Source organism: Schistocerca gregaria, chromosome 5 (genome assembly GCF_023897955.1).
Source record: "Schistocerca gregaria isolate iqSchGreg1 chromosome 5, iqSchGreg1.2, whole genome shotgun sequence".
Taxonomy (NCBI): Eukaryota; Metazoa; Arthropoda; class Insecta; order Orthoptera; family Acrididae; genus Schistocerca; species Schistocerca gregaria.
This window is the reverse complement of record NC_064924.1, coordinates 6,106,535-6,119,178: the sequence shown is the minus strand read 5'-3', so window position 1 is coordinate 6,119,178 and position 12,644 is coordinate 6,106,535. Positions and strand designations below refer to the sequence as shown.

Sequence of the window (12,644 nt, the reverse complement as noted above, 5' to 3'; positions counted from 1 at the left end):
CTTTATCTGCGCCATTCGCCTTAATCACATCTGAGAGTAATTCTTAATATAACGCCTCTCGCTAATTGTTCGTCATCCCAGATACTGTTTGCTATAAGGCCACGACGCGCAACTGATATCCAAAATTCGTCTGCCTCCTGTGAGGATCGAACTCACGCCCCCTGGTTTACTAGACCAGTGCTCTGCCACTGAGCTAAAGAGGCGCGGCCTAGCGGCACTTTTGCGTACTTCATCCTTACGGTCGTCTGGATCATCAGACTTCAGCTGACAACACTTCATATTACCGTCTAATATTTGCATCTATGGCGACCCATTACTGCTTGGCTACACATCTGACACGTAAACGAAGTGCTCTCCAAATAACACCACTTGCATTTCAGAACATGTCTTTCACACATGTCTACAAAATCACCTTCGACTTCCAATACAGTTTCCTTGCGACTGACGGAGACGTACGCATAGTTTAAAGTTGCTTTTTCCATTACATCACGTTAATCAGAAAAACGGTAAGTTACATCTGCAGAGGAACAAAATTCTGTTTCTCCCCGCGAGGGGTTCGAACCCACGACCCTGGGATTAAGAGCCTTATGCTCTACCGACTGAGCTAGCCGCGCTGCCTCGGTGAATATATGCCGGTTAGCACGTCACACAGAACTCGTTTGGGTTGATTGGTCCCATACAGAACCTCTCCATGTTGCCTAATGTTTTCCTAACGTCACACTCGTCACGTAGTTCACTTTTATTTATAATCATTTCTGAGAGGTAACAGAATTGCATGACAACCTGCAGAGCTAGTTTCGTCAAAATTAACACACATACTTGATGTGACTCATAAGCCGAACGAGTTACTTTCCGACGTTATTTTAGATGTGCAAGTGCCAGTCAAAAACACGCGGCGACGGCAATATGCAAACCAATTCGCTAGTTATCACCGGTCTTGTTGTGCGTGTTTCAAGCTCAAGAGCATCTCCAAGCAGAAAATGGTCAACAGCAACATTCACACGGTTTCGTACTGCTCAAGTGCTACACTAAAACGGTATGTTTCTTTTTCAGATCTGGAAAAACACGACCGTGAGAGGAATCAAAGACGCAGTCTTCGGATACGAAGTCCGACACCTTATCCATTAGCCACACGGTCACTGACAAACAAGTGGAACTTATATACGACTCATCTCAAAACGCCCACACCACTGAGGAGTTGTGCTTTCGTTCTACACAGACGCTGCCCCTTGCTCTTTCCCACCCATTTGATACATTCAATCTGCTACGAGAACTACTAAATATAGACTGGGAAACTAAACCACACACTTTGTGCATTCGGAAATGTAAGGCAGGGCGTCCCTCGCCGCATTTCCTACGATGGCCATTTGATACTTCTGCATACGTGGCGGCGGCGGCGACGACGACGACGACGACGACGACGACGACGACGACGACGACGACCGCGGAAGGCTCTGAGATATGTGAGAAATACATCTATAAAATATAATTCACACTGCCCCTGTCCCACCTTATGCTGTACCGCTTTGGCAAATGCTTTATCTGCGCCATTCGCCTTAATCACATCTGAGAGTAATTCTTAATAAAACGCCTCCCGCTAATTGTTCGTCATCCCAGATAATGTTTGCTATAAGGCCACGACGCGCAACTGATATCCAAAATTCGTCTGCCTCCTGTGAGGATGGAACTCACGACCCCTGGTTTACTAGACCAGTGCTCTGGCACTGAGCTAAATAGGCGCGGCCTAGCGGTACTTTTGCGTACTTCATCGTTACGGTCGTCTGGATCATCAGACTTCAGCTGACAAAACTTCATATTACCGTCTAATATTTGCAGCTATGGCGACCCATTACTGCTTGGCTACACATCTGACACGTAAACGAAGTGCTCTCCAAATAACAATACTTGCATTTCAGAACATGTCTTTCACACATGTCTACAAAATCACCTTCACCTTCAAATACAGTTTCCTTGCGACTGATGGAGACGTAGGCAAAGTTTAAAGTTGCTATTTCCATTACATCACGTTAATCAGAAAAACGGTAAGTTACATCTGCAGAGGAACAAAATTCCGTTCGTCCCCGCGTGGGGCTCGAACCCACGACCCTGGGATTAAGAGCCTTATGCTCTACCGACTGAGCTAGCCGTGCTGCCTCGGTGAATATATGCCGGTTAGCACGTCACACAGTACTCGTTTGGCTTGATTGGTCCCATACAGAATCTCTCCATGTTGCCTAATGTTTTCCTAACGTCACACTCGTCACGTAGTTCACTTTTATTTCATAATCATTTCTGAGAGGTAACAGAATTGCATGACAACCTGCAGAGCTAGTTTCGTCAAAATTAACACACATACTTGATGTGACTCATAAGCCGAACGAGTTACTTTCCGACGTTATTTTAGATGTGCAAGTGCCAGTCAAAAACACGCGGCGACGGCAATATGCAAACCAATTCGCTAGTTAACACCGGTCTTGTTGTGCGTGTTTCAAGCTCAAGAGCATCTCCAAGCAGAAAACGGTCAACAGCAACATTCACACGGCTACGTACTGCTCAAGTGCTACATTAAAACGGTATGTTTCTTTTTCAGATCTGGAAAAACACGACCGTGAGAGGAATCAAACACGCAGTCTTCGGATACGAAGTCCGACGCCTTATCCATTAGGCCACACGGTCACTGACAAACAAGTGGAACTTATATACGACTCATCTCAAAACGCTCACACCACTGAGGAGTTGTGTTTTCGTTCTACACAGACGCTGCCCCTTGCTCTTTCCCACCCATTTGATACATTCAACCTGCTACTAGACCTACCAAATATAGACTGGGAAACTAAACCATACACTTTGTGCATTCGGAAATGTAAGGCAGGGCGTCCCTCGCCGCATTTGCTACGATGGCCATTTGATACTTCTGCAGAAGTGGCGCCGGCGACGACGGCGACGACGACGACGACGACGACGACGACGACGACGACGACGACCGCGGAAGGCTCTGAGATATGTGAGAAATACATCTATAAAATATATTTCAGACTGCCCCGTCCCACCTTATGCTGTACCGCTTTGGCAAATGCTTTATCTGCGCCATTCGCCTTAATCACATCTGAGAGTAATTCTTAATAAGACGCCTCTCGCTAATTGTTCGTCATCCCAGATACTGTTTGCTATAAGGCCACGACGCGCAACTGATATCCAAATTTCGTATGCCTCCTGTGAGGATCGAACTCACGCCCCCTGGTTTACTAGACCAGTGCTCTGCCACTGAGCTAAAGAGGCGCGGCCTAGCGGTACTTTTGCGTACTTCATCCTTACGGTCGTCTGCATCATCAGACTTCAGTTGACAACACTTCATATTACCGTCTAATATTTGCAGCTATGGCGACCCATTACTGCTTGGCTACACATCTGACACGTAAACGAAGTGCTCTCCAAATAACACCACTTGCATTTCAGAACATGTCTTTCACACATGTCTACAAAATCACCTTCACCTTCAAATACAGTTTCCTTGCGACTGACGGAGACGTAGGCATAGTTTAAAGTTGCTATTTCCATTACATCACGTTAATCATAAAAACGGGAAGTTACATCTGCAGAGGAACAAAATTCCGTTTCTCCCCGCAAGGGGCTCGAACCCACGACCCTGGGATTAAGAGCCTTATGCTCTACCGACTGAGCTAGCCGCGCTGCCTCGGTGAATATATGCCGGTTAGCACGTCACACAGTACTCGTTTGGGTTGATTGGTCCCATACAGAACCTCTCCATGTTGCCTAATGTTTTCCTAACGTCACACTCGTCACGTAGTTCACTTATATTTCATAATCATTTCTGAGAGGTAACAGAATTGCATGACAACCTGTAGAGCTGGTTTCGTCAAAATTAACACACATACTTGATGTGACTCATAAGCCGAACGAGTTACTTTCCGACGTTATTTTAGATGTGCAAGTGCCAGTCAAAAACACGCGGCGACGGCAATATGCAAACCAATTCGCTAGTTAACACCGGTCTTGTTGTGCGTGTTTCAAGCTCAAGAGCATCTCCAAGCAGAAAATGGTCAACAGCAACATTCACACGGTTTCGTACTGCTCAAGTGCTACACTAAAACGGTATGTTTCTTTTTCAGATCTGGAAAAACACGACAGTGAGAGGAATCAAACACGCAATCTTCGGATACGAAGTCCGACGCCCTATCCATTAGGCCGCACGGTCACTGACAAAGAAGTGGAACTTATATACGACTCATCTCAAAACGCTCACACCACTGAGGAGTTGTGTTTTCGTTCTACACAGACGCTGCCCCTTGCTCTTTCCCACCCATTTGATACATTCAACCTGCTACGAGACCTACCAAATATAGACTGTTAAACTAAACCACACACTTTGTGCATTCGGAAATGTAAGGCAGGGCGTCCCTCGCCGCATTTGCTACGATGGCCATTTGCTACTTCTGCAGAAGACGAAGACGACGACGACGACGACGACGACGACCGCGGAAGGCTCTGAGATATGTGAGAAATACATCTATAAAATATATTTCAGACTGCTCCGACCCACCTTATGCTGTACCGCTTTGGCAAATGCTTTATCTGCGCCATTCGCCTTAATCACATCTGAGAGTAATTCTTAATATAACGCCTCTCGCTAATTGTTCGTCATCCCAGATACTGTTTGCTATAAGGCCACGACGCGCAACTGATATCCAAAATTCGTCTGCCTCCTGTGAGGATCGAACTCACGCCCCCTGGTTTACTAGACCAGTGCTCTGCCACTGAGCTAAAGAGGCGCGGCCTAGCGGCACTTTTGCGTACTTCATCCTTACGGTCGTCTGGATCATCAGACTTCAGCTGACAACACTTCATATTACCGTCTAATATTTGCATCTATGGCGACCCATTACTGCTTGGCTACACATCTGACACGTAAACGAAGTGCTCTCCAAATAACACCACTTGCATTTCAGAACATGTCTTTCACACATGTCTACAAAATCACCTTCGACTTCCAATACAGTTTCCTTGCGACTGACGGAGACGTACGCATAGTTTAAAGTTGCTTTTTCCATTACATCACGTTAATCAGAAAAACGGTAAGTTACATCTGCAGAGGAACAAAATTCTGTTTCTCCCCGCGAGGGGTTCGAACCCACGACCCTGGGATTAAGAGCCTTATGCTCTACCGACTGAGCTAGCCGCGCTGCCTCGGTGAATATATGCCGGTTAGCACGTCACACAGAACTCGTTTGGGTTGATTGGTCCCATACAGAACCTCTCCATGTTGCCTAATGTTTTCCTAACGTCACACTCGTCACGTAGTTCACTTTTATTTATAATCATTTCTGAGAGGTAACAGAATTGCATGACAACCTGCAGAGCTAGTTTCGTCAAAATTAACACACATACTTGATGTGACTCATAAGCCGAACGAGTTACTTTCCGACGTTATTTTAGATGTGCAAGTGCCAGTCAAAAACACGCGGCGACGGCAATATGCAAACCAATTCGCTAGTTATCACCGGTCTTGTTGTGCGTGTTTCAAGCTCAAGAGCATCTCCAAGCAGAAAATGGTCAACAGCAACATTCACACGGTTTCGTACTGCTCAAGTGCTACACTAAAACGGTATGTTTCTTTTTCAGATCTGGAAAAACACGACCGTGAGAGGAATCAAAGACGCAGTCTTCGGATACGAAGTCCGACACCTTATCCATTAGCCACACGGTCACTGACAAACAAGTGGAACTTATATACGACTCATCTCAAAACGCCCACACCACTGAGGAGTTGTGCTTTCGTTCTACACAGACGCTGCCCCTTGCTCTTTCCCACCCATTTCATACATTCAACCTGCTACGAGACCTACCAAATATAGACTGGGAAACTAAACCACACACTTTGTGCATTCGGAAATGTAAGGCATGGCGTCCCTCGCCGCATTTCCTACGATGGCCATTAGATACTTCTGCAGAAGTGGCGGCGGCGACGACGACGACGACGACGACGACGACGGCTCTGAGATATGTGAGAAATACATGTATAAAATATATTTCAGACTGCCCCGCCCCAACTTATGCTGTACCTTTTTTTTTTTTCCTTTAGTGTCATTTTATACCTACAAAGGTAAGCCGGCAGCGGCCTAATATGCCGCTCTTCGGCCACAAGAAACATACAAGAGATAAAAAAGACATAAGCTCAAAACACAGACATGGAGGACAAAAGTCAGAAGACAACAGAGAATAAAAAGAAATGAAGTCGTTCACCGACGCAGCACTGTTTCAGTTTTAAAAAACGGTCAGCACAGCACGGAACAGAGAACACTAGCACAGTTGAACGGTGGAGCAGAAAACGAAGAAACACTCGAGGCACAGACGGGACGAAAGACACGGACACTGCGGAGATGGGCTTCGGCGCTTGCAGGGGCACTGTCCACACCGAAAAGCTGGGGGCCTGCCAAGGGAAAAAACAGGGGGAGGGAAGGAGGGAGGGGGAGATAGGATGCCAGGGAGGAGGAGGGGAGAAAACGAAAAAAGGGGGGGTGGAAGCCCAGGGAGAGGGGGAGGGGAGGTAAGGATGGAAGGAGGGAGAGAGGGAGGGAGAGAAGGGAGAGAGGGTGCCCACAGGAAAATGAGAGGAGAGGGGAAGGCAAGGCTCAAAGTTGGTAGGAGGGGTAGATGGAGGGGAGGAGGGCATCATCCGGGAGGGGGAGTCGGCGGAAGCCACCTTGGGAGAGGGTGTGGAGAGTGTGAAGATGGAGAGCAGGTGGGATACAGGAGTACAGGCGCGGCAGTGGGTTGGGGTGGGAGAGGATGGAAGAGACAAGCGGGTGGGGAGGATCAAGCTTGCGGGAGGTGTAGAGGATCCGTATCCGTTGGAGGAAGAGAAGGAGGAGTGGGAAGGGGATTAGGTCATAGAGGAGCCGCGTGGGGGAAGGGAGGCGGATGCGATAGGCGAGGCGGAGTGCATGCCGTTCAAGGATTTGAAGGGATTTGTAAAAGGTAGGCGGGGCAGAGATCCAGGCGGGATGGGCATAACAGAGGATAGGGCGGATGAGAGATTTATAGGTGTGGAGGACGGTGGAGGGGTCCAGACCCCATGTGCGGCCAGAAAGGAGCTTCAGGAGGTGGAGTCGGGAGCGTGCCTTGGCTTGGATTGTCCGGAGATGAGGGGTCCAGGAGAGGCGACGGTCAAGGGTGACGCCAAGGTACTTGAGGGTGGGTGTGAGGTTAATAGGACGGCCATAAATGGTAAGATAGAAATCAAGGAGACGGAAGGAAGGGGTGGTTTTGCCTACGATGATTGCCTGGGTCTTGGAAGGATTGACCTTGAGCAACCACTGGTTACACCAAGAGGTGAACCGGTCAAGATGGGATTGGAGAAGGTGTTGGGAGCGTTGCAGGGTGGGGGCAAGGGCAAGGAAGGCGGTGTCATCGGCGTACTGGAGAAGGTGAAGGGGGGGGTGCAGGTGGAGGCATGTCCGCCGTATAATGAAGGTAAAGAAGAGGGGAAAGGACGGAACCTTGGGGCACACTGGCAGAGGGGTAGAAGGTGTAGGAATCAGTGTTGTGGATAGTGACATAGGAAGGGCGGTGGGAAATGAAGGAGGCGATCAGACGGACGTAGTTAATAGGAAGAGCAAACGTTTGGAGCTTGAAGAGGAGACCAGAATGCCACACTCTGTCATAGGCGCGTTCAAGGTCAAGGGAGAGGAATATGGCGGAGCGACGGGAGTTGAGTTGTTCGGAGAGGAGGTGAGTGAGGTGAAGGAGAAGGTCATCGGCAGAGAGGGATGGTCGAAAGCCACATTGGGTGGAGGGAAGGAAGCGGTGCCGGTGGAGATGCTGGTGGATGCGGCGGGTTAGAATGGATTCCAGGACCTTGCTGAAGACCGAGGTAAGGCTTATAGGACGGTAGGAGGAGACAGCGGAAGGTGGTTTATCGGGTTTGAGGAACATCAGGATCCGGGAGGTTTTCCACAGGTCGGGGTAGAAGCCGGTGGACAAGACCACATTGTACAGCCTGGCCAGGGTGGAGAGGAAGGGGGCGGGAGCTTCACGGAGGTGACAGTAAGTAACACGGTCGTGACCAGGAGCAGTGTTGCGTTTGGTGCGGAGTATATCGATGATGTCTTGAGTAGTTATAGGGGTATTGAGTTCAGTGTGTGTAATGTTGTCCAAGTACTGGAAGCCTGGAGCTAGTGGAGGGATAGAGGTGTCAGTTCGATCGCGGGCATCGGGGAAGAGGGAATAATCGAACTGGGGATCGTCAGGGATGGTAAAGACATCGGTGAGGTAGGAGGCAAAATGGTTGGCCTTACTAAGGTTGTCAGGAAAGGGATTGTCATTATGAAGGAGAGGATAGTAAGGGGGGGGTTTTGATCCAGTAAGGCGGCGGAAGGCTGACCAGTATTTGGACGAGTTAATAGGTAGGGTAGTATTAAGACGGGTGCATGTCTGTCGCCAGTCCCGGCGTTTCTTAGCCGCGAGCAAGTTCCGGATGTGTCTCTGGAGTTGCCGGTGGCGTTGTAGTGTGTCCCGGTCACGCGTGTGGAGGAAGGCACGGTAGAGACGACGGGATTCTCGAAGGAGGAGGACGGCCTGTGGGGGTAAAGTGGGACGGTGCGGGTGGATGGCGACGGTAGGGATGTGGGCCTCCACGGCCTCAGACAAGGTCTGCTGGAGAAAGGATGCGGCATGGGTTATGTCATGTGGGCGGTGGTAGGTGAGGGGGTGGCTATCGACTCCGGTAGTAAGGGTATCCCGGTATGCATTCCAGTCGGCACGGGAGTAATCATGGACATACTTGGGGGGAGGGTCAAGGCGAGGATCGGGACAGGGGCGACGACCGTCTGATATGGTAAGAAGGACAGGGAGATGGTCACTGCCAATAGGGTCGAGGACGTCCACCGCTATGCGGCCAAGGAGATTGGGGGAGGCTAGGACGACATCGGGTGTGGTATTGGATTCAGGGCGGGTGTGTTGGGGAAGAGGAAGGACATCTCCTTGGATGGTGGCGAGGAACCGATGCCACCGCCGTAACTGGGTGGCGGAGCGACTATGGATATTGAGATCTGCGGCAATCACGTAGGAGGAGAAGGTACGGTCGATGTGGGAAAGGAAGTCAAAAGGAATAGGGGCAGAGGGGCGGACATAGATGGTGGCGCAGGTAACGGTGAGGCCGGGGAAGAATAGACTAAGGATCAGGTGTTCCGTGGGGTTGGGAAGGAGGGGTTGGAGCCGAACAGGGATCTGGCGATGGTGGCCAATGGCAACTCCGCCACGCGCTATCGGGAGGGGGTTGTCAGAGCGGTGAAGGAGGTAGGGCGAGGTATGGACAGTATGGTGGGGCTGGAGAAATGTTTCGTTTAGGAGGAAGGCATCCACGCGGTGGGTGGTGAGGGTATGCATAAGGAGATTCTTGTTGACAGGAAGGGAACGGATGTTGTTAAACAGGATACGTTGCTGTCGCGCCATAGTGGGAATTTAGACGAGGGTGTCGAGACGGGAGAAGGTAAAATGGGCCTGGTTATGGGAGTAGGTGGCGTAAGTGTTGAGCTGGAAGACGGAACGGGCGGCAAGTGATACCTGCTGGAGGGTGTGGGGGCGCTGAAAGGGGTGGATGTTCTGAAGGACAACGGTTACAAAGCGGATGATGTCCTCAGCTGTGGGGGGGGGACGGAGGGAATTGCCGGGAGGGGTGGGGGCATCCAAGGGGCGGACAGGGACAGTGAGTTCAGGAGCGGAGGGAGGGGGTCGGGCCTTGCACTTTTGGGAGTAGGTTGGGTGTTGGAGGTTACAGGTGTTACAGGAGGGGGGGGACTTAAGGTTGGGGCACTGCCGGAGGAAGTGTGCTTCTTTGCAGTGCGGGCAGACGGGGGCCTCGCGGCACTCAGATGTAGGATGTGCATTATAGCGCAAGCACCTCTGGCAGCGGATGGACTGTGGAGGGGAGCGGGAGGGGTCGACCTTATAACGGCGGTTGAAAAGGAGGGCACCCTCCTTGAGGAGGAGGTCTATGGAGGGAGCATGCTCGGAGAACACCCGCATGAGGCGGGTGGGGCCGGCTGGATTGTGAATCCGGCGGACAGCTCGAACCTCTAGATAGGGATGGGCCTTCAGCTCCGCCAACACCTCCTCCTCCGTGATCATCGGGCTAAGCCGAGTGATCACGGCAGTGAGGGTCGGTGGGCGACGGGGCGGCTGGGGTTGTCGGGATGAGGAGGGGGGGGGAGCATGGGCAAGGGAGGCATGGGGACCAAACCGGGTGAGGGGAATGCGGGAGAGGATGTCGGAGTGGAGGGTGGGGCTGGGGGATGTGATCAGGACGGAGTCCCGACGGGGGGTGAGAAGGGAGATCGGGGCTCCGGGGAAGTGCTGGCGGAGGAGAAGGGTAAGATTGCGGGCCTCCAGGAGAGAGGGATCAGGGTGAGAAAGGAGGTACCTGTAGGAGGGGGAGGTAGAGGAGGGAGTAGATAGGGAAGGTGAGGTGGTATCCATGGCATCCTGGGGGGTTGGAGGGGGGAGAGTCTGCGACTTCTTGGGAGCAGAAGAGGCTGGGGTGCCGCTGGGACGTTTCACAGAGGGAGAGGGACGGGAAGAGATGTGGGGGATGGGGACGACCGGGAGATGGCGGGAGACGGCAGGTCCCACCGGCGGTGCAGGCACTGGTGGTGGTGCTGGTGCTGGCGCTGGGGCTGGAGCTGGCGCCACAGAAGATGCAGTGGCAGTGGTTGGCACTGGCGATGGCGAGGGCGATGGTGATGGTGATGGTGATGACGAAGATGATGGTGTGGCGTGGGTGGTGGCCCGACGGGCAACAACCCTGGCGGGGGTGGCATGAGTTACATGTGGGAGGGGAGGGAATGGGTCACGTGAGGCATGGGGGGTAGGAACAGGGGAGGGAGCAACAAAAGGAGCGGGGGTGGGAAGAGTGAGGAGGGGGGGAATATATGGGGGAGGCGGCGATTGAGCACACCACGTGATGGTGGTGGCAGCAAGTGAGGGGGACGTGTACACGATTGCAGTGGTAGTGGCGGTAGTTGTGGGGGTTGTCATGGGGAGAGGATAAGTGGGAGAGGGGAAAAGAGGAAAAATAACAGGGGACAGTCAAAGGACAAGGACAAGAGACTGACGAAGAGGAAGGGTAAGACGTAAGCAGAGACGACAGAAAGAAAGACGGGTAGGGAGCGGCGGCGGCGGCGGCGGCGGCGGCGGCGGCAGCGGCGGTCGGCAACAGCAGCAGCGGCAGGAACCGGATACGGTGGCGGCAACCGGCGTCGGCGGCGGCGGCGGTGGGAACCGGCGGCGGCGGCAGCGGCGGCTGGGACCAACGGCGGCAAAGGCTCGGGACAACGGCAGCTGCAGCGATCACTGAAACTCCTAACACTTCGAAATTAACGACAATAATATCGAAGGGCGCAACCCTCTCGAGTTACGCCGAAGAACTCCTCGTATGCTGTACCGCTTTGGCAAATGCTTTATCTGCGCCATTCGCCTTAATCACATCTGAGAGTAATTCTTAATATAACGCCTCTCGCTAATTGTTCGTCATCCCTGATACTGTTTGCTATAAGGCCACGACGCGCAACTGATATCCAAAATTCGTCTGCCTCCTGTGAGGATCGAACTCACGACCCCTGGTTTACTAGACCAGTGCTCTGCCACTGAGCTAAAGAGGCGCGGCCTAGCGGTGCTTTTGCGTACTTCATCCTTACGGTCGCCTGGATCATCAGACTTCAGCTGACAACACTTCATATTACCGTCTAATATTTGCAGCTATGGCGACCCATTACTGCTTGGCTACACATCTGACACGTAAACGAAGTGCTCTCCAAATAACACCACTTGCATTTCAGAACATGTCTTTCACACATGTCTACAAAATCACCTTCACCTTCAAATACAGTTTCCTTGCGACTGACGGAGACGTAGGCAAGTTTAAAGTTGCTATTTCCATTACATCGCGTTAATCAGAAAAACGGTAAGTTACATCTGCAGAGGAACAAAATTCCGTTTCTCCCCGCGAGGGGCTCGAACCCACGACCCTGGGATTAAGAGCCTTATGCTCTACCGACTGAGCTAGCCGCGCTGCCTCGGTGAATATATGCCGGTTAGCACGTCACACAGAACTCGTTTGGGTTGATTGGTCCCATTCAGAACCTCTCCATGTTGCCTAATGTTTTCCTAACGTCACACTCGTCACGTAGTTCACTTTTATTTCATAATCATTTCTGAGAGGTAACAGAATTGCATGACAACCTGCAGAGCTAGTTTCGTCAAAATTAACACACATACTTGATGTGACTCATAAGCCGAACGAGTTACTTTCCGACGTTATTTTAGATGTGCAAGTGCCAGTCAAAAACACGCGGCGACGGCAATATGCAAACCAATTCGCTAGTTATCACCGGTCTTGTTGTGCGTGTTTCAAGCTCAAGAGCATCTCCAAGCAGAAAATGGTCAACAGCAACATTCACACGGCTTCGTAATGCTCAAGTGCTACACTAAAACCGTATGTTTCTTTTTCAGATCTGGAAAAACACGACCGTGAGAGGAATCAAACACGCAGTCTTCGGATACGAAGTCCGACGCCTTATCCATTAGGCCGCACGGTCACTGACAAAGAAGTGGAACTTATATAAGACTCA

At 51.3% G+C, this 12,644-nt stretch overlaps 4 non-coding genes across 4 annotated transcripts; all 4 read right to left on the bottom strand.

The window, feature by feature from the left end:
- Positions 1–131: 131 nt before the first annotated feature.
- Trnat-agu (transfer RNA threonine (anticodon AGU)) lies at positions 132–203 on the bottom strand. The gene has a single exon. It is a non-coding gene; the product is annotated as a tRNA-Thr (tRNA).
- A 3,004-nt stretch (positions 204–3,207) lies between these two features.
- Trnat-agu (transfer RNA threonine (anticodon AGU)) lies at positions 3,208–3,279 on the bottom strand. The gene has a single exon. It is a non-coding gene; the product is annotated as a tRNA-Thr (tRNA).
- Positions 3,280–4,718: 1,439 nt separating this feature from the next.
- Trnat-agu (transfer RNA threonine (anticodon AGU)) lies at positions 4,719–4,790 on the bottom strand. Its single transcript has one exon. It is a non-coding gene; the product is annotated as a tRNA-Thr (tRNA).
- Positions 4,791–11,603: 6,813 nt separating this feature from the next.
- On the bottom strand, positions 11,604–11,675 carry Trnat-agu (transfer RNA threonine (anticodon AGU)). The gene has a single exon. It is a non-coding gene; the product is annotated as a tRNA-Thr (tRNA).
- Between the last annotated feature and the right edge of the window lie 969 nt (positions 11,676–12,644).